Source organism: Ambystoma mexicanum, unplaced genomic scaffold (genome assembly GCF_040938575.1).
Source record: "Ambystoma mexicanum isolate Mex_15411 unplaced genomic scaffold, UKY_AmexF1_1 Mex_scaf20, whole genome shotgun sequence".
Lineage (NCBI taxonomy): Eukaryota > Metazoa > Chordata > Amphibia > Caudata > Ambystomatidae > Ambystoma > Ambystoma mexicanum.
In genome coordinates this window covers 2,151,136-2,172,846 of record NW_027182434.1, presented here as the reverse complement: position 1 = coordinate 2,172,846, position 21,711 = coordinate 2,151,136, and the positions used below count along the sequence as shown (strand labels likewise).

The window sequence follows — 21,711 nt, the reverse complement described above, 5'->3', positions numbered from 1 at the left end:
AACAGGTGATCATTACTCGTCATGTAACATGATACAAAGGGTCAGAAGAGGAACTGATTCAGGGTTACAATTTGGACTTCGCAGACAACAGGAGCACTAAATGGTGCTGAGGGGGACTCAATAAAGTGGACCGGCCGCCTAATGTAAGCAATTGTGCACAAATATTGTACGATGACTAGCGTTGCCGGTGCTTTTTTCTTAAAGAGTCAGTTCTTGGCACCCATTCCCTACTTGACTCAGCCTAATCTTCAAGAATATTTGTCAAGAACTAAAAAAAATCCAGAAAAGGTTTAACCTCCCCGTCGGGGAATTGAACCCCGGTCTCCCGCGTGACAGGCGGGGATACTGACCACTATACTAACGAGGAGACGTGAGGGCATGAAATGAACAGCTGCTGATGTCTGCACAGCATCCAGCGACCACCTAGCTGGCCTAGGGGGGTCTCATTTTCCCCCGTCAAACGGCTTGCCCGATCTAAGGCTAATTTCTTTCTTTTTATCGGCACCAGGCTTAAAACTCAGTTTAAGGCGATAGTTCCGGGCTATGTTTGACTCCAGAGTTGAATCTGTCATCCCGCATTTCCTCAGCAAATCAAGCTACCCATCTCAAGTCTCATGAGCTGAGGACGGCAAAGTCCCTGTGGGCTTAGGACAGTCAAAGAAACCCCTGGGCTGCATGCTAAGCCCCTTTTCGGCTTCACTTTCCGAATCCTGCCCTAGCTTGCGATTAGTTTTTTTCTCACTTCTTGCCCCCATCTCCCACCTTGCCTCATGGTCTCCCCTCCTCTGCGCACCTGACAGTTTGCCTGCCCTTCCACTGCCTGTCTCCAGACTTTCCAAGGAGAAAAGGCAAAGCACTAAAGCGGGCCGGGCAACGGGTCAAGTTCCGCTTTCGGCGACTAGCAGGGAGGTAGCGTGGCCGAGCGGTCTAAGGCGCTGGATTAAGGCTCCAGTCTCTTCGGAGGCGTGGGTTCAAATCCCACCGCTGCCACTTTTCCTGGCCTTGCATTTTAAAGAAGAACGTAACGTTGACCTCTTCCTTCATTAGTGCCACCTCTGTCGCAATGAGCAAGCGGATGGTATGCCACACCCTGCAGGAAAAAGGTTTCGCTTCTGACGTCTTGCTTTTCTGGACATCCAGTCTCAAGTTTCCCATCTGGAACGGCGCTCCCTGCTGCTTTGTGAAGGCTTGCTGCAAGAGCCTTCGAAACCCAGGAGCTCTTGCGTTGAGCTGTGACGCGTCCTGGGAAGACCTCCCGTTGCAGCGGAATGAGCCCCACTTCCAGGGCGTGCTGGTAGCAAATTTCCCACAGCCCACAGGGAGCAAACGATCCCAGGTGTGATGTATCACCAGGAGAGGCTGAGATGAGAGTAGGGGTTCACGCGTGTGCCCGGACCGAGGTTAATGATGGGATTAGAGCTAGGGTTAGATGCAGGGAAAGAGTGAGAGTTATAATTAGGGATAAAGCTAACAGGTGATCATTACTCGTCATGTAACATGATACAAAGGGTCAGAAGAGGAACTGATTCAGGGTTACAATTTGGACTTCGCAGACAACAGGAGCACTAAATGGTGCTGAGGGGGACTCAATAAAGTGGACCGGCCGCCTAATGTAAGCAATTGTGCACAAATATTGTACGATGACTAGCGTTGCCGGTGCTTTTTTCTTAAAGAGTCAGTTCTTGGCACCCATTCCCTACTTGACTCAGCCTAATCTTCAAGAATATTTGTCAAGAACTAAAAAAAATCCAGAAACGGTTTATCCTCCCCGTCGGGGAATTGAACCCCGGTCTCCCGCGTGACAGGCGGGGATACTGACCACTATACTAACGAGGAGACGTGAGGGCATGAAATGAACAGCTGCTGATGTCTGCACAGCATCCAGCGACCACCTAGCTGGCCTAGGGGGGTCTCATTTTCCCCCGTCAAACGGCTTGCCCGATCTAAGGCTAATTTCTTTCTTTTTATCGGCACCAGGCTTAAAACTCAGTTTAAGGCGATAGTTCCGGGCTATGTTTGACTCCAGAGTTGAATCTGTCATCCCGCATTTCCTCAGCAAATCAAGCTACCCATCTCAAGTCTCATGAGCTGAGGACGGCAAAGTCCCTGTGGGCTTAGGACAGTCAAAGAAACCCCTGGGCTGCATGCTAAGCCCCTTTTCGGCTTCACTTTCCGAATCCTGCCCTAGCTTGCGATTAGTTTTTTTCTCACTTCTTGCCCCCATCTCCCACCTTGCCTCATGGTCTCCCCTCCTCTGCGCACCTGACAGTTTGCCTGCCCTTCCACTGCCTGTCTCCAGACTTTCCAAGGAGAAAAGGCAAAGCACTAAAGCGGGCCGGGCAACGGGTCAAGTTCCGCTTTCGGCGACTAGCCGGGAGGTAGCGTGGCCGAGCGGTCTAAGGCGCTGGATTAAGGCTCCAGTCTCTTCGGAGGCGTGGGTTCAAATCCCACCGCTGCCACTTTTCCTGGCCTTGCATTTTAAAGAAGAACGTAACGTTGACCTCTTCCTTCATTAGTGCCACCTCTGTCGCAATGAGCAAGCGGATGGTATGCCACACCCTGCAGGAAAAAGGTTTCGCTTCTGACGTCTTGCTTTTCTGGACATCCAGTCTCAAGTTTCCCATCTGGAACGGCGCTCCCTGCTGCTTTGTGAAGGCTTGCTGCAAGAGCCTTCGAAACCCAGGAGCTCTTGCGTTGAGCTGTGACGCGTCCTGGGAAGACCTCCCGTTGCAGCGGAATGAGCCCCACTTCCAGGGCGTGCTGGTAGCAAATTTCCCACAGCCCACAGGGAGCAAACGATCCCAGGTGTGATGTATCACCAGGAGAGGCTGAGATGAGAGTAGGGGTTCACGCGTGTGCCCGGACCGAGGTTAATGATGGGATTAGAGCTAGGGTTAGATGCAGGGAAAGAGTGAGAGTTATAATTAGGGATAAAGCTAACAGGTGATCATTACTCGTCATGTAACATGATACAAAGGGTCAGAAGAGGAACTGATTCAGGGTTACAATTTGGACTTCGCAGACAACAGGAGCACTAAATGGTGCTGAGGGGGACTCAATAAAGTGGACCGGCCGCCTAATGTAAGCAATTGTGCACAAATATTGTACGATGACTAGCGTTGCCGGTGCTTTTTTCTTAAAGAGTCAGTTCTTGGCACCCATTCCCTACTTGACTCAGCCTAATCTTCAAGAATATTTGTCAAGAACTAAAAAAAATCCAGAAACGGTTTAACCTCCCCGTCGGGGAATTGAACCCCGGTCTCCCGCGTGACAGGCGGGGATACTGACCACTATACTAACGAGGAGACGTGAGGGCATGAAATGAACAGCTGCTGATGTCTGCACAGCATCCAGCGACCACCTAGCTGGCCTAGGGGGGTCTCATTTTCCCCCGTCAAACGGCTTGCCCGATCTAAGGCTAATTTCTTTCTTTTTATCGGCACCAGGCTTAAAACTCAGTTTAAGGCGATAGTTCCGGGCTATGTTTGACTCCAGAGTTGAATCTGTCATCCCGCATTTCCTCAGCAAATCAAGCTACCCATCTCAAGTCTCATGAGCTGAGGACGGCAAAGTCCCTGTGGGCTTAGGACAGTCAAAGAAACCCCTGGGCTGCATGCTAAGCCCCTTTTCGGCTTCACTTTCCAAATCCTGCCCTAGCTTGCGATTAGTTTTTTTCTCACTTCTTGCCCCCATCTCCCACCTTGCCTCATGGTCTCCCCTCCTCTGCGCACCTGACAGTTTGCCTGCCCTTCCACTGCCTGTCTCCAGACTTTCCAAGGAGAAAAGGCAAAGCACTAAAGCGGGCCGGGCAACGGGTCAAGTTCCGCTTTCGGCGACTAGCCGGGAGGTAGCGTGGCCGAGCGGTCTAAGGCGCTGGATTAAGGCTCCAGTCTCTTCGGAGGCGTGGGTTCAAATCCCACCGCTGCCACTTTTCCTGGCCTTGCATTTTAAAGAAGAACGTAACGTTGACCTCTTCCTTCATTAGTGCCACCTCTGTCGCAATGAGCAAGCGGATGGTATGCCACACCCTGCAGGAAAAAGGTTTCGCTTCTGACGTCTTGCTTTTCTGGACATCCAGTCTCAAGTTTCCCATCTGGAACGGCGCTCCCTGCTGCTTTGTGAAGGCTTGCTGCAAGAGCCTTCGAAACCCAGGAGCTCTTGCGTTGAGCTGTGACGCGTCCTGGGAAGACCTCCCGTTGCAGCGGAATGAGCCCCACTTCCAGGGCGTGCTGGTAGCAAATTTCCCACAGCCCACAGGGAGCAAACGATCCCAGGTGTGATGTATCACCAGGAGAGGCTGAGATGAGAGTAGGGGTTCACGCGTGTGCCCGGACCGAGGTTAATGATGGGATTAGAGCTAGGGTTAGATGCAGGGAAAGAGTGAGAGTTATAATTAGGGATAAAGCTAACAGGTGATCATTACTCGTCATGTAACATGATACAAAGGGTCAGAAGAGGAACTGATTCAGGGTTACAATTTGGACTTCGCAGACAACAGGAGCACTAAATGGTGCTGAGGGGGACTCAATAAAGTGGACCGGCCGCCTAATGTAAGCAATTGTGCACAAATATTGTACGATGACTAGCGTTGCCGGTGCTTTTTTCTTAAAGAGTCAGTTCTTGGCACCCATTCCCTACTTGACTCAGCCTAATCTTCAAGAATATTTGTCAAGAACTAAAAAAAATCCAGAAAAGGTTTAACCTCCCCGTCGGGGAATTGAACCCCGGTCTCGATACTGACCACTATACTAACGAGGAGACGTGAGGGCATGAAATGAACAGCTGCTGATGTCTGCACAGCATCCAGCGACCACCTAGCTGGCCTAGGGGGGTCTCATTTTCCCCCGTCAAACGGCTTGCCCGATCTAAGGCTAATTTCTTTCTTTTTATCGGCACCAGGCTTAAAACTCAGTTTAAGGCGATAGTTCCGGGCTATGTTTGACTCCAGAGTTGAATCTGTCATCCCGCATTTCCTCAGCAAATCAAGCTACCCATCTCAAGTCTCATGAGCTGAGGACGGCAAAGTCCCTGTGGGCTTAGGACAGTCAAAGAAACCCCTGGGCTGCATGCTAAGCCCCTTTTCGGCTTCACTTTCCGAATCCTGCCCTAGCTTGCGATTAGTTTTTTTCTCACTTCTTGCCCCCATCTCCCACCTTGCCTCATGGTCTCCCCTCCTCTGCGCACCTGACAGTTTGCCTGCCCTTCCACTGCCTGTCTCCAGACTTTCCAAGGAGAAAAGGCAAAGCACTAAAGCGGGCCGGGCAACGGGTCAAGTTCCGCTTTCGGCAACTAGCAGGGAGGTAGCGTGGCCGAGCGGTCTAAGGCGCTGGATTAAGGCTCCAGTCTCTTCGGAGGCGTGGGTTCAAATCCCACCGCTGCCACTTTTCCTGGCCTTGCATTTTAAAGAAGAACGTAACGTTGACCTCTTCCTTCATTAGTGCCACCTCTGTCGCAATGAGCAAGCGGATGGTATGCCACACCCTGCAGGAAAAAGGTTTCGCTTCTGACGTCTTGCTTTTCTGGACATCCAGTCTCAAGTTTCCCATCTGGAACGGCGCTCCCTGCTGCTTTGTGAAGGCTTGCTGCAAGAGCCTTCGAAACCCAGGAGCTCTTGCGTTGAGCTGTGACGCGTCCTGGGAAGACCTCCCGTTGCAGCGGAATGAGCCCCACTTCCAGGGCGTGCTGGTAGCAAATTTCCCACAGCCCACAGGGAGCAAACGATCCCAGGTGTGATGTATCACCAGGAGAGGCTGAGATGAGAGTAGGGGTTCACGCGTGTGCCCGGACCGAGGTTAATGATGGGATTAGAGCTAGGGTTAGATGCAGGGAAAGAGTGAGAGTTATAATTAGGGATAAAGCTAACAGGTGATCATTACTCGTCATGTAACATGATACAAAGGGTCAGAAGAGGAACTGATTCAGGGTTACAATTTGGACTTCGCAGACAACAGGAGCACTAAATGGTGCTGAGGGGGACTCAATAAAGTGGACCGGCCGCCTAATGTAAGCAATTGTGCACAAATATTGTACGATGACTAGCGTTGCCGGTGCTTTTTTCTTAAAGAGTCAGTTCTTGGCACCCATTCCCTACTTGACTCAGCCTAATCTTCAAGAATATTTGTCAAGAACTAAAAAAAATCCAGAAACGGTTTAACCTCCCCGTCGGGGATGGTCTCCCGCGTGACAGGCGGGGATACTGACCACTATACTAACGAGGAGACGTGAGGGCATGAAATGAACAGCTGCTGATGTCTGCACAGCATCCAGCGACCACCTAGCTGGCCTAGGGGGGTCTCATTTTCCCCCGTCAAACGGCTTGCCCGATCTAAGGCTAATTTCTTTCTTTTTATCGGCACCAGGCTTAAAACTCAGTTTAAGGCGATAGTTCCGGGCTATGTTTGACTCCAGAGTTGAATCTGTCATCCCGCATTTCCTCAGCAAATCAAGCTACCCATCTCAAGTCTCATGAGCTGAGGACGGCAAAGTCCCTGTGGGCTTAGGACAGTCAAAGAAACCCCTGGGCTGCATGCTAAGCCCCTTTTCGGCTTCACTTTCCGAATCCTGCCCTAGCTTGCGATTAGTTTTTTTCTCACTTCTTGCCCCCATCTCCCACCTTGCCTCATGGTCTCCCCTCCTCTGCGCACCTGACAGTTTGCCTGCCCTTCCACTGCCTGTCTCCAGACTTTCCAAGGAGAAAAGGCAAAGCACTAAAGCGGGCCGGGCAACGGGTCAAGTTCCGCTTTCGGCGACTAGCAGGGAGGTAGCGTGGCCGAGCGGTCTAAGGCGCTGGATTAAGGCTCCAGTCTCTTCGGAGGCGTGGGTTCAAATCCCACCGCTGCCACTTTTCCTGGCCTTGCATTTTAAAGAAGAACGTAACGTTGACCTCTTCCTTCATTAGTGCCACCTCTGTCGCAATGAGCAAGCGGATGGTATGCCACACCCTGCAGGAAAAAGGTTTCGCTTCTGACGTCTTGCTTTTCTGGACATCCAGTCTCAAGTTTCCCATCTGGAACGGCGCTCCCTGCTGCTTTGTGAAGGCTTGCTGCAAGAGCCTTCGAAACCCAGGAGCTCTTGCGTTGAGCTGTGACGCGTCCTGGGAAGACCTCCCGTTGCAGCGGAATGAGCCCCACTTCCAGGGCGTGCTGGTAGCAAATTTCCCACAGCCCACAGGGAGCAAACGATCCCAGGTGTGATGTATCACCAGGAGAGGCTGAGATGAGAGTAGGGGTTCACGCGTGTGCCCGGACCGAGGTTAATGATGGGATTAGAGCTAGGGTTAGATGCAGGGAAAGAGTGAGAGTTATAATTAGGGATAAAGCTAACAGGTGATCATTACTCGTCATGTAACATGATACAAAGGGTCAGAAGAGGAACTGATTCAGGGTTACAATTTGGACTTCGCAGACAACAGGAGCACTAAATGGTGCTGAGGGGGACTCAATAAAGTGGACCGGCCGCCTAATGTAAGCAATTGTGCACAAATATTGTACGATGACTAGCGTTGCCGGTGCTTTTTTCTTAAAGAGTCAGTTCTTGGCACCCATTCCCTACTTGACTCAGCCTAATCTTCAAGAATATTTGTCAAGAACTAAAAAAAATCCAGAAACGGTTTAACCTCCGGTCTCCCGCGTGACAGGCGGGGATACTGACCACTATACTAACGAGGAGACGTGAGGGCATGAAATGAACAGCTGCTGATGTCTGCACAGCATCCAGCGACCACCTAGCTGGCCTAGGGGGGTCTCATTTTCCCCCGTCAAACGGCTTGCCCGATCTAAGGCTAATTTCTTTCTTTTTATCGGCACCAGGCTTAAAACTCAGTTTAAGGCGATAGTTCCGGGCTATGTTTGACTCCAGAGTTGAATCTGTCATCCCGCATTTCCTCAGCAAATCAAGCTACCCATCTCAAGTCTCATGAGCTGAGGACGGCAAAGTCCCTGTGGGCTTAGGACAGTCAAAGAAACCCCTGGGCTGCATGCTAAGCCCCTTTTCGGCTTCACTTTCCGAATCCTGCCCTAGCTTGCGATTAGTTTTTTTCTCACTTCTTGCCCCCATCTCCCACCTTGCCTCATGGTCTCCCCTCCTCTGCGCACCTGACAGTTTGCCTGCCCTTCCACTGCCTGTCTCCAGACTTTCCAAGGAGAAAAGGCAAAGCACTAAAGCGGGCCGGGCAACGGGTCAAGTTCCGCTTTCGGCGACTAGCAGGGAGGTAGCGTGGCCGAGCGGTCTAAGGCGCTGGATTAAGGCTCCAGTCTCTTCGGAGGCGTGGGTTCAAATCCCACCGCTGCCACTTTTCCTGGCCTTGCATTTTAAAGAAGAACGTAACGTTGACCTCTTCCTTCATTAGTGCCACCTCTGTCGCAATGAGCAAGCGGATGGTATGCCACACCCTGCAGGAAAAAGGTTTCGCTTCTGACGTCTTGCTTTTCTGGACATCCAGTCTCAAGTTTCCCATCTGGAACGGCGCTCCCTGCTGCTTTGTGAAGGCTTGCTGCAAGAGCCTTCGAAACCCAGGAGCTCTTGCGTTGAGCTGTGACGCGTCCTGGGAAGACCTCCCGTTGCAGCGGAATGAGCCCCACTTCCAGGGCGTGCTGGTAGCAAATTTCCCACAGCCCACAGGGAGCAAACGATCCCAGGTGTGATGTATCACCAGGAGAGGCTGAGATGAGAGTAGGGGTTCACGCGTGTGCCCGGACCGAGGTTAATGATGGGATTAGAGCTAGGGTTAGATGCAGGGAAAGAGTGAGAGTTATAATTAGGGATAAAGCTAACAGGTGATCATTACTCGTCATGTAACATGATACAAAGGGTCAGAAGAGGAACTGATTCAGGGTTACAATTTGGACTTCGCAGACAACAGGAGCACTAAATGGTGCTGAGGGGGACTCAATAAAGTGGACCGGCCGCCTAATGTAAGCAATTGTGCACAAATATTGTACGATGACTAGCGTTGCCGGTGCTTTTTTCTTAAAGAGTCAGTTCTTGGCACCCATTCCCTACTTGACTCAGCCTAATCTTCAAGAATATTTGTCAAGAACTAAAAAAAATCCAGAAACGGTTTAACCTCCCCGTCGGGGAATTGAACCCCGGTCTCCCGCGTGACAGGCGGGGATACTGACCACTATACTAACGAGGAGACGTGAGGGCATGAAATGAACAGCTGCTGATGTCTGCACAGCATCCAGCGACCACCTAGCTGGCCTAGGGGGGTCTCATTTTCCCCCGTCAAACGGCTTGCCCGATCTAAGGCTAATTTCTTTCTTTTTATCGGCACCAGGCTTAAAACTCAGTTTAAGGCGATAGTTCCGGGCTATGTTTGACTCCAGAGTTGAATCTGTCATCCCGCATTTCCTCAGCAAATCAAGCTACCCATCTCAAGTCTCATGAGCTGAGGACGGCAAAGTCCCTGTGGGCTTAGGACAGTCAAAGAAACCCCTGGGCTGCATGCTAAGCCCCTTTTCGGCTTCACTTTCCGAATCCTGCCCTAGCTTGCGATTAGTTTTTTTCTCACTTCTTGCCCCCATCTCCCACCTTGCCTCATGGTCTCCCCTCCTCTGCGCACCTGACAGTTTGCCTGCCCTTCCACTGCCTGTCTCCAGACTTTCCAAGGAGAAAAGGCAAAGCACTAAAGCGGGCCGGGCAACGGGTCAAGTTCCGCTTTCGGCGACTAGCCGGGAGGTAGCGTGGCCGAGCGGTCTAAGGCGCTGGATTAAGGCTCCAGTCTCTTCGGAGGCGTGGGTTCAAATCCCACCGCTGCCACTTTTCCTGGCCTTGCATTTTAAAGAAGAACGTAACGTTGACCTCTTCCTTCATTAGTGCCACCTCTGTCGCAATGAGCAAGCGGATGGTATGCCACACCCTGCAGGAAAAAGGTTTCGCTTCTGACGTCTTGCTTTTCTGGACATCCAGTCTCAAGTTTCCCATCTGGAACGGCGCTCCCTGCTGCTTTGTGAAGGCTTGCTGCAAGAGCCTTCGAAACCCAGGAGCTCTTGCGTTGAGCTGTGACGCGTCCTGGGAAGACCTCCCGTTGCAGCGGAATGAGCCCCACTTCCAGGGCGTGCTGGTAGCAAATTTCCCACAGCCCACAGGGAGCAAACGATCCCAGGTGTGATGTATCACCAGGAGAGGCTGAGATGAGAGTAGGGGTTCACGCGTGTGCCCGGACCGAGGTTAATGATGGGATTAGAGCTAGGGTTAGATGCAGGGAAAGAGTGAGAGTTATAATTAGGGATAAAGCTAACAGGTGATCATTACTCGTCATGTAACATGATACAAAGGGTCAGAAGAGGAACTGATTCAGGGTTACAATTTGGACTTCGCAGACAACAGGAGCACTAAATGGTGCTGAGGGGGACTCAATAAAGTGGACCGGCCGCCTAATGTAAGCAATTGTGCACAAATATTGTACGATGACTAGCGTTGCCGGTGCTTTTTTCTTAAAGAGTCAGTTCTTGGCACCCATTCCCTACTTGACTCAGCCTAATCTTCAAGAATATTTGTCAAGAACTAAAAAAAATCCAGAAACGGTTTAACCTCCCCGTCGGGGAATTGAACCCCGGTCTCCCGCGTGACAGGCGGGGATACTGACCACTATACTAACGAGGAGACGTGAGGGCATGAAATGAACAGCTGCTGATGTCTGCACAGCATCCAGCGACCACCTAGCTGGCCTAGGGGGGTCTCATTTTCCCCCGTCAAACGGCTTGCCCGATCTAAGGCTAATTTCTTTCTTTTTATCGGCACCAGGCTTAAAACTCAGTTTAAGGCGATAGTTCCGGGCTATGTTTGACTCCAGAGTTGAATCTGTCATCCCGCATTTCCTCAGCAAATCAAGCTACCCATCTCAAGTCTCATGAGCTGAGGACGGCAAAGTCCCTGTGGGCTTAGGACAGTCAAAGAAACCCCTGGGCTGCATGCTAAGCCCCTTTTCGGCTTCACTTTCCGAATCCTGCCCTAGCTTGCGATTAGTTTTTTTCTCACTTCTTGCCCCCATCTCCCACCTTGCCTCATGGTCTCCCCTCCTCTGCGCACCTGACAGTTTGCCTGCCCTTCCACTGCCTGTCTCCAGACTTTCCAAGGAGAAAAGGCAAAGCACTAAAGCGGGCCGGGCAACGGGTCAAGTTCCGCTTTCGGCGACTAGCCGGGAGGTAGCGTGGCCGAGCGGTCTAAGGCGCTGGATTAAGGCTCCAGTCTCTTCGGAGGCGTGGGTTCAAATCCCACCGCTGCCACTTTTCCTGGCCTTGCATTTTAAAGAAGAACGTAACGTTGACCTCTTCCTTCATTAGTGCCACCTCTGTCGCAATGAGCAAGCGGATGGTATGCCACACCCTGCAGGAAAAAGGTTTCGCTTCTGACGTCTTGCTTTTCTGGACATCCAGTCTCAAGTTTCCCATCTGGAACGGCGCTCCCTGCTGCTTTGTGAAGGCTTGCTGCAAGAGCCTTCGAAACCCAGGAGCTCTTGCGTTGAGCTGTGACGCGTCCTGGGAAGACCTCCCGTTGCAGCGGAATGAGCCCCACTTCCAGGGCGTGCTGGTAGCAAATTTCCCACAGCCCACAGGGAGCAAACGATCCCAGGTGTGATGTATCACCAGGAGAGGCTGAGATGAGAGTAGGGGTTCACGCGTGTGCCCGGACCGAGGTTAATGATGGGATTAGAGCTAGGGTTAGATGCAGGGAAAGAGTGAGAGTTATAATTAGGGATAAAGCTAACAGGTGATCATTACTCGTCATGTAACATGATACAAAGGGTCAGAAGAGGAACTGATTCAGGGTTACAATTTGGACTTCGCAGACAACAGGAGCACTAAATGGTGCTGAGGGGGACTCAATAAAGTGGACCGGCCGCCTAATGTAAGCAATTGTGCACAAATATTGTACGATGACTAGCGTTGCCGGTGCTTTTTTCTTAAAGAGTCAGTTCTTGGCACCCATTCCCTACTTGACTCAGCCTAATCTTCAAGAATATTTGTCAAGAACTAAAAAAAATCCAGAAAAGGTTTAACCTCCCCGTCGGGGAATTGAACCCCGGTCTCCTGACCACTATACTAACGAGGAGACGTGAGGGCATGAAATGAACAGCTGCTGATGTCTGCACAGCATCCAGCGACCACCTAGCTGGCCTAGGGGGGTCTCATTTTCCCCCGTCAAACGGCTTGCCCGATCTAAGGCTAATTTCTTTCTTTTTATCGGCACCAGGCTTAAAACTCAGTTTAAGGCGATAGTTCCGGGCTATGTTTGACTCCAGAGTTGAATCTGTCATCCCGCATTTCCTCAGCAAATCAAGCTACCCATCTCAAGTCTCATGAGCTGAGGACGGCAAAGTCCCTGTGGGCTTAGGACAGTCAAAGAAACCCCTGGGCTGCATGCTAAGCCCCTTTTCGGCTTCACTTTCCGAATCCTGCCCTAGCTTGCGATTAGTTTTTTTCTCACTTCTTGCCCCCATCTCCCACCTTGCCTCATGGTCTCCCCTCCTCTGCGCACCTGACAGTTTGCCTGCCCTTCCACTGCCTGTCTCCAGACTTTCCAAGGAGAAAAGGCAAAGCACTAAAGCGGGCCGGGCAACGGGTCAAGTTCCGCTTTCGGCGACTAGCAGGGAGGTAGCGTGGCCGAGCGGTCTAAGGCGCTGGATTAAGGCTCCAGTCTCTTCGGAGGCGTGGGTTCAAATCCCACCGCTGCCACTTTTCCTGGCCTTGCATTTTAAAGAAGAACGTAACGTTGACCTCTTCCTTCATTAGTGCCACCTCTGTCGCAATGAGCAAGCGGATGGTATGCCACACCCTGCAGGAAAAAGGTTTCGCTTCTGACGTCTTGCTTTTCTGGACATCCAGTCTCAAGTTTCCCATCTGGAACGGCGCTCCCTGCTGCTTTGTGAAGGCTTGCTGCAAGAGCCTTCGAAACCCAGGAGCTCTTGCGTTGAGCTGTGACGCGTCCTGGGAAGACCTCCCGTTGCAGCGGAATGAGCCCCACTTCCAGGGCGTGCTGGTAGCAAATTTCCCACAGCCCACAGGGAGCAAACGATCCCAGGTGTGATGTATCACCAGGAGAGGCTGAGATGAGAGTAGGGGTTCACGCGTGTGCCCGGACCGAGGTTAATGATGGGATTAGAGCTAGGGTTAGATGCAGGGAAAGAGTGAGAGTTATAATTAGGGATAAAGCTAACAGGTGATCATTACTCGTCATGTAACATGATACAAAGGGTCAGAAGAGGAACTGATTCAGGGTTACAATTTGGACTTCGCAGACAACAGGAGCACTAAATGGTGCTGAGGGGGACTCAATAAAGTGGACCGGCCGCCTAATGTAAGCAATTGTGCACAAATATTGTACGATGACTAGCGTTGCCGGTGCTTTTTTCTTAAAGAGTCAGTTCTTGGCACCCATTCCCTACTTGACTCAGCCTAATCTTCAAGAATATTTGTCAAGAACTAAAAAAAATCCAGAAACGGTTTAACCTCCCCGTCGGGGAATTGAACCCCGGTCTCCCGCGTGACAGGCGGGGATACTGACCACTATACTAACGAGGAGACGAGAGGGCATGAAATGAACAGCTGCTGATGTCTGCACAGCATCCAGCGACCACCTAGCTGGCCTAGGGGGGTCTCATTTTCCCCCGTCAAACGGCTTGCCCGATCTAAGGCTAATTTCTTTCTTTTTATCGGCACCAGGCTTAAAACTCAGTTTAAGGCGATAGTTCCGGGCTATGTTTGACTCCAGAGTTGAATCTGTCATCCCGCATTTCCTCAGCAAATCAAGCTACCCATCTCAAGTCTCATGAGCTGAGGACGGCAAAGTCCCTGTGGGCTTAGGACAGTCAAAGAAACCCCTGGGCTGCATGCTAAGCCCCTTTTCGGCTTCACTTTCCGAATCCTGCCCTAGCTTGCGATTAGTTTTTTTCTCACTTCTTGCCCCCATCTCCCACCTTGCCTCATGGTCTCCCCTCCTCTGCGCACCTGACAGTTTGCCTGCCCTTCCACTGCCTGTCTCCAGACTTTCCAAGGAGAAAAGGCAAAGCACTAAAGCGGGCCGGGCAACGGGTCAAGTTCCGCTTTCGGCGACTAGCAGGGAGGTAGCGTGGCCGAGCGGTCTAAGGCGCTGGATTAAGGCTCCAGTCTCTTCGGAGGCGTGGGTTCAAATCCCACCGCTGCCACTTTTCCTGGCCTTGCATTTTAAAGAAGAACGTAACGTTGACCTCTTCCTTCATTAGTGCCACCTCTGTCGCAATGAGCAAGCGGATGGTATGCCACACCCTGCAGGAAAAAGGTTTCGCTTCTGACGTCTTGCTTTTCTGGACATCCAGTCTCAAGTTTCCCATCTGGAACGGCGCTCCCTGCTGCTTTGTGAAGGCTTGCTGCAAGAGCCTTCGAAACCCAGGAGCTCTTGCGTTGAGCTGTGACGCGTCCTGGGAAGACCTCCCGTTGCAGCGGAATGAGCCCCACTTCCAGGGCGTGCTGGTAGCAAATTTCCCACAGCCCACAGGGAGCAAACGATCCCAGGTGTGATGTATCACCAGGAGAGGCTGAGATGAGAGTAGGGGTTCACGCGTGTGCCCGGACCGAGGTTAATGATGGGATTAGAGCTAGGGTTAGATGCAGGGAAAGAGTGAGAGTTATAATTAGGGATAAAGCTAACAGGTGATCATTACTCGTCATGTAACATGATACAAAGGGTCAGAAGAGGAACTGATTCAGGGTTACAATTTGGACTTCGCAGACAACAGGAGCACTAAATGGTGCTGAGGGGGACTCAATAAAGTGGACCGGCCGCCTAATGTAAGAAATTGTGCACAAATATTGTACGATGACTAGCGTTGCCGGTGCTTTTTTCTTAAAGAGTCAGTTCTTGGCACCCATTCCCTACTTGACTCAGCCTAATCTTCAAGAATATTTGTCAAGAACTAAAAAAAATCCAGAAACGGTTTAACCTCCCCGTCGGGGAATTGAACCCCGGTCTCCCGCGTGACAGGCGGGGATACTGACCACTATACTAACGAGGAGACGTGAGGGCATGAAATGAACAGCTGCTGATGTCTGCACAGCATCCAGCGACCACCTAGCTGGCCTAGGGGGGTCTCATTTTCCCCCGTCAAACGGCTTGCCCGATCTAAGGCTAATTTCTTTCTTTTTATCGGCACCAGGCTTAAAACTCAGTTTAAGGCGATAGTTCCGGGCTATGTTTGACTCCAGAGTTGAATCTGTCATCCCGCATTTCCTCAGCAAATCAAGCTACCCATCTCAAGTCTCATGAGCTGAGGACGGCAAAGTCCCTGTGGGCTTAGGACAGTCAAAGAAACCCCTGGGCTGCATGCTAAGCCCCTTTTCGGCTTCACTTTCCGAATCCTGCCCTAGCTTGCGATTAGTTTTTTTCTCACTTCTTGCCCCCATCTCCCACCTTGCCTCATGGTCTCCCCTCCTCTGCGCACCTGACAGTTTGCCTGCCCTTCCACTGCCTGTCTCCAGACTTTCCAAGGAGAAAAGGCAAAGCACTAAAGCGGGCCGGGCAACGGGTCAAGTTCCGCTTTCGGCGACTAGCAGGGAGGTAGCGTGGCCGAGCGGTCTAAGGCGCTGGATTAAGGCTCCAGTCTCTTCGGAGGCGTGGGTTCAAATCCCACCGCTGCCACTTTTCCTGGCCTTGCATTTTAAAGAAGAACGTAACGTTGACCTCTTCCTTCATTAGTGCCACCTCTGTCGCAATGAGCAAGCGGATGGTATGCCACACCCTGCAGGAAAAAGGTTTCGCTTCTGACGTCTTGCTTTTCTGGACATCCAGTCTCAAGTTTCCCATCTGGAACGGCGCTCCCTGCTGCTTTGTGAAGGCTTGCTGCAAGAGCCTTCGAAACCCAGGAGCTCTTGCGTTGAGCTGTGACGCGTCCTGGGAAGACCTCCCGTTGCAGCGGAATGAGCCCCACTTCCAGGGCGTGCTGGTAGCAAATTTCCCACAGCCCACAGGGAGCAAACGATCCCAGGTGTGATGTATCACCAGGAGAGGCTGAGATGAGAGTAGGGGTTCACGCGTGTGCCCGGACCGAGGTTAATGATGGGATTAGAGCTAGGGTTAGATGCAGGGAAAGAGTGAGAGTTATAATTAGGGATAAAGCTAACAGGTGATCATTACTCGTCATGTAACATGATACAAAGGGTCAGAAGAGGAACTGATTCAGGGTTACAATTTGGACTTCGCAGACAACAGGAGCACTAAATGGTGCTGAGGGGGACTCAATAAAGTGGACCGGCCGCCTAATGTAAGCAATTGTGCACAAATATTGTACGATGACTAGCGTTGCCGGTGCTTTTTTCTTAAAGAGTCAGTTCTTGGCACCCATTCCCTACTTGACTCAGCCTAATCTTCAAGAATATTTGTCAAGAACTAAAAAAAATCCAGAAACGGTTTAACCTCCCCGTCGGGGAATTGAACCCCGGTCTCCCGCGTGACAGGCGGGGATACTGACCACTATACTAACGAGGAGACGTGAGGGCATGAAATGAACAGCTGCTGATGTCTGCACAGCATCCAGCGACCACCTAGCTGGCCTAGGGGGGTCTCATTTTCCCCCGTCAAACGGCTTGCCCGATCTAAGGCTAATTTCTTTCTTTTTATCGGCACCAGGCTTAAAACTCAGTTTAAGGCGATAGTTCCGGGCTATGTTTGACTCCAGAGTTGAATCTGTCATCCCGCATTTCCTCAGCAAATCAAGCTACCCATCTCAAGTCTCATGAGCTGAGGACGGCAAAGTCCCTGTGGGCTTAGGACAGTCAAAGAAACCCCTGGGCTGCATGCTAAGCCCCTTTTCGGCTTCACTTTCCGAATCCTGCCCTAGCTTGCAATTAGTTTTTTTCTCACTTCTTGCCCCCATCTCCCACCTTGCCTCATGGTCTCCCCTCCTCTGCGCACCTGACAGTTTGCCTGCCCTTCCACTGCCTGTCTCCAGACTTTCCAAGGAGAAAAGGCAAAGCACTAAAGCGGGCCGGGCAACGGGTCAAGTTCCGCTTTCGACGACTAGCAGGGAGGTAGCGTGGCCGAGCGGTCTAAGGCGCTGGATTAAGGCTCCAGTCTCTTCGGAGGCGTGGGTTCAAATCCCACCGCTGCCACTTTTCCTGGCCTTGCATTTTAAAGAAGAACGTAACGTTGACCTCTTCCTTCATTAGTGCCACCTCTGTCGCAATGAGCAAGCGGATGGTATGCCACACCCTGCAGGAAAAAGGTTTCGCTTCTGACGTCTTGCTTTTCTGGACATCCAGTCTCAAGTTTCCCATCTGGAACGGCGCTCCCTGCTGCTTTGTGAAGGCTTGCTGCAAGAGCCTTCGAAACCCAGGAGCTCTTGCGTTGAGCTGTGACGCGTCCTGGGAAGACCTCCCGTTGCAGCGGAATGAGCCCCACTTCCAGGGCGTGCTGGTAGCAAATTTCCCACAGCCCACAGGGAGCAAACGATCCCAGGTGTGATGTATCACCAGGAGAGGCTGAGATGAGAGTAGGGGTTCACGCGTGTGCCCGGACCGAGGTTAATGATGGGATTAGAGCTAGGGTTAGATGCAGGGAAAGAGTGAGAGTTATAATTAGGGATAAAGCTAACAGGTGATCATTACTCGTCATGTAACATGATACAAAGGGTCAGAAGAGGAACTGATTCAGGGTTACAATTTGGACTTCGCAGACAACAGGAGCACTAAATGGTGCTGAGGGGGACTCAATAAAGTGGACCGGCCGCCTAATGTAAGCAATTGTGCACAAATATTGTACGATGACTAGCGTTGCCGGTGCTTTTTTCTTAAAGAGTCAGTTCTTGGCACCCATTCCCTACTTGACTCAGCCTAATCTTCAAGAATATTTGTCAAGAACTAAAAAAAATCCAGAAACGGTTTAACCTCCCCGTCGGGGAATTGAACCCCGGTCTCCCGCGTGACAGGCGGGGATACTGACCACTATACTAACGAGGAGACGTGAGGGCATGAAATGAACAGCTGCTGATGTCTGCACAGCATCCAGCGACCACCTAGCTGGCCTAGGGGGGTCTCATTTTCCCCCGTCAAACGGCTTGCCCGATCTAAGGCTAATTTCTTTCTTTTTATCGGCACCAGGCTTAAAACTCAGTTTAAGGCGATAGTTCCGGGCTATGTTTGACTCCAGAGTTGAATCTGTCATCCCGCATTTCCTCAGCAAATCAAGCTACCCATCTCAAGTCTCATGAGCTGAGGACGGCAAAGTCCCTGTGGGCTTAGGACAGTCAAAGAAACCCCTGGGCTGCATGCTAAGCCCCTTTTCGGCTTCACTTTCCGAATCCTGCCCTAGCTTGCGATTAGTTTTTTTCTCACTTCTTGCCCCCATCTCCCACCTTGCCTCATGGTCTCCCCTCCTCTGCGCACCTGACAGTTTGCCTGCCCTTCCACTGCCTGTCTCCAGACTTTCCAAGGAGAAAAGGCAAAGCACTAAAGCGGGCCGGGCAACGGGTCAAGTTCCGCTTTCGGCGACTAGCCGGGAGGTAGCGTGGCCGAGCGGTCTAAGGCGCTGGATTAAGGCTCCAGTCTCTTCGGAGGCGTGGGTTCAAATCCCACCGCTGCCACTTTTCCTGGCCTTGCATTTTAAAGAAGAACGTAACGTTGACCTCTTCCTTCATTAGTGCCACCTCTGTCGCAATGAGCAAGCGGATGGTATGCCACACCCTGCAGGAAAAAGGTTTCGCTTCTGACGTCTTGCTTTTCTGGACATCCAGTCTCAAGTTTCCCATCTGGAACGGCGCTCCCTGCTGCTTTGTGAAGGCTTGCTGCAAGAGCCTTCGAAACCCAGGAGCTCTTGCGTTGAGCTGTGACGCGTCCTGGGAAGACCTCCCGTTGCAGCGGAATGAGCCCCACTTCCAGGGCGTGCTGGTAGCAAATTTCCCACAGCCCACAGGGAGCAAACGATCCCAGGTGTGATGTATCACCAGGAGAGGCTGAGATGAGAGTAGGGGTTCACGCGTGTGCCCGGACCGAGGTTAATGATGGGATTAGAGCTAGGGTTAGATGCAGGGAAAGAGTGAGAGTTATAATTAGGGATAAAGCTAACAGGTGATCATTACTCGTCATGTAACATGATACAAAGGGTCAGAAGAGGAACTGATTCAGGGTTACAATTTGGACTTCGCAGACAACAGGAGCACTAAATGGTGCTGAGGGGGACTCAATAAAGTGGACCGGCCGCCTAATGTAAGCAATTGTGCACAAATATTGTACGATGACTAGCGTTGCCGGTGCTTTTTTCTTAAAGAGTCAGTTCTTGGCACCCATTCCCTACTTGACTCAGCCTAATCTTCAAGAATATTTGTCAAGAACTAAAAAAAATCCAGAAAAGGTTTAACCTCCCCGTCGGGGAATTGAACCCCGGTCTCCTGACCACTATACTAACGAGGAGACGTGAGGGCATGAAATGAACAGCTGCTGATGTCTGCACAGCATCCAGCGACCACCTAGCTGGCCTAGGGGGGTCTCATTTTCCCCCGTCAAACGGCTTGCCCGATCTAAGGCTAATTTCTTTCTTTTTATCGGCACCAGGCTTAAAACTCAGTTTAAGGCGATAGTTCCGGGCTATGTTTGACTCCAGAGTTGAATCTGTCATCCCGCATTTCCTCAGCAAATCAAGCTACCCATCTCAAGTCTCATGAGCTGAGGACGGCAAAGTCCCTGTGGGCTTAGGACAGTCAAAGAAACCCCTGGGCTGCATGCTAAGCCCCTTTTCGGCTTCACTTTCCGAATCCTGCCCTAGCTTGCGATTAGTTTTTTTCTCACTTCTTGCCCCCATCTCCCACCTTGCCTCATGGTCTCCCCTCCTCTGCGCACCTGACAGTTTGCCTGCCCTTCCACTGCCTGTCTCCAGACTTTCCAAGGAGAAAAGGCAAAGCACTAAAGCGGGCCGGGCAACGGGTCAAGTTCCGCTTTCGGCGACTAGCCGGGAGGTAGCGTGGCCGAGCGGTCTAAGGCGCTGGATTAAGGCTCCAGTCTCTTCGGAGGCGTGGGTTCAAATCCCACCGCTGCCACTTTTCCTGGCCTTGCATTTTAAAGAAGAACGTAACGTTGACCTCTTCCTTCATTAGTGCCACCTCTGTCGCAATGAGCAAGCGGATGGTATGCCACACCCTGCAGGAAAAAGGTTTCGCTTCTGACGTCTTGCTTTTCTGGACATCCAGTCTCAAGTTTCCCATCTGGAACGGCGCTCCCTGCTGCTTTGTGAAGGCTTGCTGCAAGAGCCTTCGAAACCCAGGAGCTCTTGCGTTGAGCTGTGACGCGTCCTGGGAAGACCTCCCGTTGCAGCGGAATGAGCCCCACTTCCAGGGCGTGCTGGTAGCAAATTTCCCACAGCCCACAGGGAGCAAACGATCCCAGGTGTGATGTATCACCAGGAGAGGCTGAGATGAGAGTAGGGGTTCACGCGTGTGCCCGGACCGAGGTTAATGATGGGATTAGAGCTAGGGTTAGATGCAGGGAAAGAGTGAGAGTTATAATTAGGGATAAAGCTAACAGGTGATCATTACTCGTCATGTAACATGATACAAAGGGTCAGAAGAGGAACTGATTCAGGGTTACAATTTGGACTTCGCAGACAACAGGAGCACTAAATGGTGCTGAGGGGGACTCAATAAAGTGGACCGGCCGCCTAATGTAAGCAATTGTGCACAAATATTGTACGATGACTAGCGTTGCCGGTGCTTTTTTCTTAAAGAGTCAGTTCTTGGCACCCATTCCCTACTTGACTCAGCCTAATCTTCAAGAATATTTGTCAAGAACTAAAAAAAATCCAGAAAAGGTTTAACCTCCCCGTCGGGGAATTGAACCCCGGTCTCCTGACCACTATACTAACGAGGAGACGTGAGGGCATGAAATGAACAGCTGCTGATGTCTGCACAGCATCCAGCGACCACCTAGCTGGCCTAGGGGGGTCTCATTTTCCCCCGTCAAACGGCTTGCCCGATCTAAGGCTAATTTCTTTCTTTTTATCGGCACCAGGCTTAAAACTCAGTTTAAGGCGATAGTTCCGGGCTATGTTTGACTCCAGAGTTGAATCTGTCATCCCGCATTTCCTCAGCAAATCAAGCTACCCATCTCAAGTCTCATGAGCTGAGGACGGCAAAGTCCCTGTGGGCTTAGGACAGTCAAAGAAACCCCTGGGCTGCATGCTAAGCCCCTTTTCGGCTTCACTTTCCGAATCCTGCCCTAGCTTGCGATTAGTTTTTTTCTCACTTCTTGCCCCCATCTCCCACCTTGCCTCATGGTCTCCCCTCCTCTGCGCACCTGACAGTTTGCCTGCCCTTCCACTGCCTGTCTCCAGACTTTCCAAGGAGAAAAGGCAAAGCACTAAAGCGGGCCGGGCAACGGGTCAAGTTCCGCTTTCGGCGACTAGCAGGGAGGTAGCGTGGCCGAGCGGTCTAAGGCGCTGGACTAAGGCTCCAGTCTCTTCGGAGGCGTGGGTTCAAATCCCACCGCTGCCACTTTTCCTGGCCTTGCATTTTAAAGAAGAACGTAACGTTGACCTCTTCCTTCATTAGTGCCACCTCTGTCGCAATGAGCAAGCGGATGGTATGCCACACCCTGCAGGAAAAAGGTTTCGCTTCTGACGTCTTGCTTTTCTGGACATCCAGTCTCAAGTTTCCCATCTGGAACGGCGCTCCCTGCTGCTTTGTGAAGGCTTGCTGCAAGAGCCTTCGAAACCCAGGAGCTCTTGCGTTGAGCTGTGACGCGTCCTGGGAAG

The 21,711-nt window shown here is 51.5% G+C and overlaps 24 non-coding genes across 24 annotated transcripts; 15 read left to right on the top strand and 9 right to left on the bottom strand.

The window, feature by feature from the left end:
- Positions 1-295: 295 nt before the first annotated feature.
- TRNAD-GUC (transfer RNA aspartic acid (anticodon GUC)) lies at positions 296-367 on the bottom strand. Its single transcript has one exon. It is a non-coding gene; the product is annotated as a tRNA-Asp (tRNA).
- Positions 368-908: 541 nt separating this feature from the next.
- Positions 909-990, top strand: TRNAL-AAG (transfer RNA leucine (anticodon AAG)). The gene has a single exon. It is a non-coding gene; the product is annotated as a tRNA-Leu (tRNA).
- A 774-nt stretch (positions 991-1,764) lies between these two features.
- TRNAD-GUC (transfer RNA aspartic acid (anticodon GUC)) lies at positions 1,765-1,836 on the bottom strand. The gene has a single exon. It is a non-coding gene; the product is annotated as a tRNA-Asp (tRNA).
- A 541-nt stretch (positions 1,837-2,377) lies between these two features.
- Positions 2,378-2,459, top strand: TRNAL-AAG (transfer RNA leucine (anticodon AAG)). The gene has a single exon. It is a non-coding gene; the product is annotated as a tRNA-Leu (tRNA).
- Positions 2,460-3,233: 774 nt separating this feature from the next.
- On the bottom strand, positions 3,234-3,305 carry TRNAD-GUC (transfer RNA aspartic acid (anticodon GUC)). The gene has a single exon. It is a non-coding gene; the product is annotated as a tRNA-Asp (tRNA).
- A 541-nt stretch (positions 3,306-3,846) lies between these two features.
- On the top strand, positions 3,847-3,928 carry TRNAL-AAG (transfer RNA leucine (anticodon AAG)). Its single transcript has one exon. It is a non-coding gene; the product is annotated as a tRNA-Leu (tRNA).
- A 1,371-nt stretch (positions 3,929-5,299) lies between these two features.
- On the top strand, positions 5,300-5,381 carry TRNAL-AAG (transfer RNA leucine (anticodon AAG)). Its single transcript has one exon. It is a non-coding gene; the product is annotated as a tRNA-Leu (tRNA).
- A 1,378-nt stretch (positions 5,382-6,759) lies between these two features.
- On the top strand, positions 6,760-6,841 carry TRNAL-AAG (transfer RNA leucine (anticodon AAG)). Its single transcript has one exon. It is a non-coding gene; the product is annotated as a tRNA-Leu (tRNA).
- A 1,367-nt stretch (positions 6,842-8,208) lies between these two features.
- TRNAL-AAG (transfer RNA leucine (anticodon AAG)) lies at positions 8,209-8,290 on the top strand. The gene has a single exon. It is a non-coding gene; the product is annotated as a tRNA-Leu (tRNA).
- Positions 8,291-9,064: 774 nt separating this feature from the next.
- On the bottom strand, positions 9,065-9,136 carry TRNAD-GUC (transfer RNA aspartic acid (anticodon GUC)). The gene has a single exon. It is a non-coding gene; the product is annotated as a tRNA-Asp (tRNA).
- A 541-nt stretch (positions 9,137-9,677) lies between these two features.
- TRNAL-AAG (transfer RNA leucine (anticodon AAG)) lies at positions 9,678-9,759 on the top strand. The gene has a single exon. It is a non-coding gene; the product is annotated as a tRNA-Leu (tRNA).
- Positions 9,760-10,533: 774 nt separating this feature from the next.
- Positions 10,534-10,605, bottom strand: TRNAD-GUC (transfer RNA aspartic acid (anticodon GUC)). The gene has a single exon. It is a non-coding gene; the product is annotated as a tRNA-Asp (tRNA).
- A 541-nt stretch (positions 10,606-11,146) lies between these two features.
- TRNAL-AAG (transfer RNA leucine (anticodon AAG)) lies at positions 11,147-11,228 on the top strand. The gene has a single exon. It is a non-coding gene; the product is annotated as a tRNA-Leu (tRNA).
- A 1,367-nt stretch (positions 11,229-12,595) lies between these two features.
- On the top strand, positions 12,596-12,677 carry TRNAL-AAG (transfer RNA leucine (anticodon AAG)). The gene has a single exon. It is a non-coding gene; the product is annotated as a tRNA-Leu (tRNA).
- A 774-nt stretch (positions 12,678-13,451) lies between these two features.
- On the bottom strand, positions 13,452-13,523 carry TRNAD-GUC (transfer RNA aspartic acid (anticodon GUC)). The gene has a single exon. It is a non-coding gene; the product is annotated as a tRNA-Asp (tRNA).
- A 541-nt stretch (positions 13,524-14,064) lies between these two features.
- Positions 14,065-14,146, top strand: TRNAL-AAG (transfer RNA leucine (anticodon AAG)). Its single transcript has one exon. It is a non-coding gene; the product is annotated as a tRNA-Leu (tRNA).
- Positions 14,147-14,920: 774 nt separating this feature from the next.
- On the bottom strand, positions 14,921-14,992 carry TRNAD-GUC (transfer RNA aspartic acid (anticodon GUC)). Its single transcript has one exon. It is a non-coding gene; the product is annotated as a tRNA-Asp (tRNA).
- A 541-nt stretch (positions 14,993-15,533) lies between these two features.
- On the top strand, positions 15,534-15,615 carry TRNAL-AAG (transfer RNA leucine (anticodon AAG)). Its single transcript has one exon. It is a non-coding gene; the product is annotated as a tRNA-Leu (tRNA).
- Positions 15,616-16,389: 774 nt separating this feature from the next.
- TRNAD-GUC (transfer RNA aspartic acid (anticodon GUC)) lies at positions 16,390-16,461 on the bottom strand. Its single transcript has one exon. It is a non-coding gene; the product is annotated as a tRNA-Asp (tRNA).
- Positions 16,462-17,002: 541 nt separating this feature from the next.
- Positions 17,003-17,084, top strand: TRNAL-AAG (transfer RNA leucine (anticodon AAG)). The gene has a single exon. It is a non-coding gene; the product is annotated as a tRNA-Leu (tRNA).
- A 774-nt stretch (positions 17,085-17,858) lies between these two features.
- Positions 17,859-17,930, bottom strand: TRNAD-GUC (transfer RNA aspartic acid (anticodon GUC)). Its single transcript has one exon. It is a non-coding gene; the product is annotated as a tRNA-Asp (tRNA).
- A 541-nt stretch (positions 17,931-18,471) lies between these two features.
- TRNAL-AAG (transfer RNA leucine (anticodon AAG)) lies at positions 18,472-18,553 on the top strand. Its single transcript has one exon. It is a non-coding gene; the product is annotated as a tRNA-Leu (tRNA).
- A 1,367-nt stretch (positions 18,554-19,920) lies between these two features.
- Positions 19,921-20,002, top strand: TRNAL-AAG (transfer RNA leucine (anticodon AAG)). Its single transcript has one exon. It is a non-coding gene; the product is annotated as a tRNA-Leu (tRNA).
- Positions 20,003-21,369: 1,367 nt separating this feature from the next.
- TRNAL-AAG (transfer RNA leucine (anticodon AAG)) lies at positions 21,370-21,451 on the top strand. Its single transcript has one exon. It is a non-coding gene; the product is annotated as a tRNA-Leu (tRNA).
- The last annotated feature ends 260 nt before the right edge of the window (positions 21,452-21,711 follow it).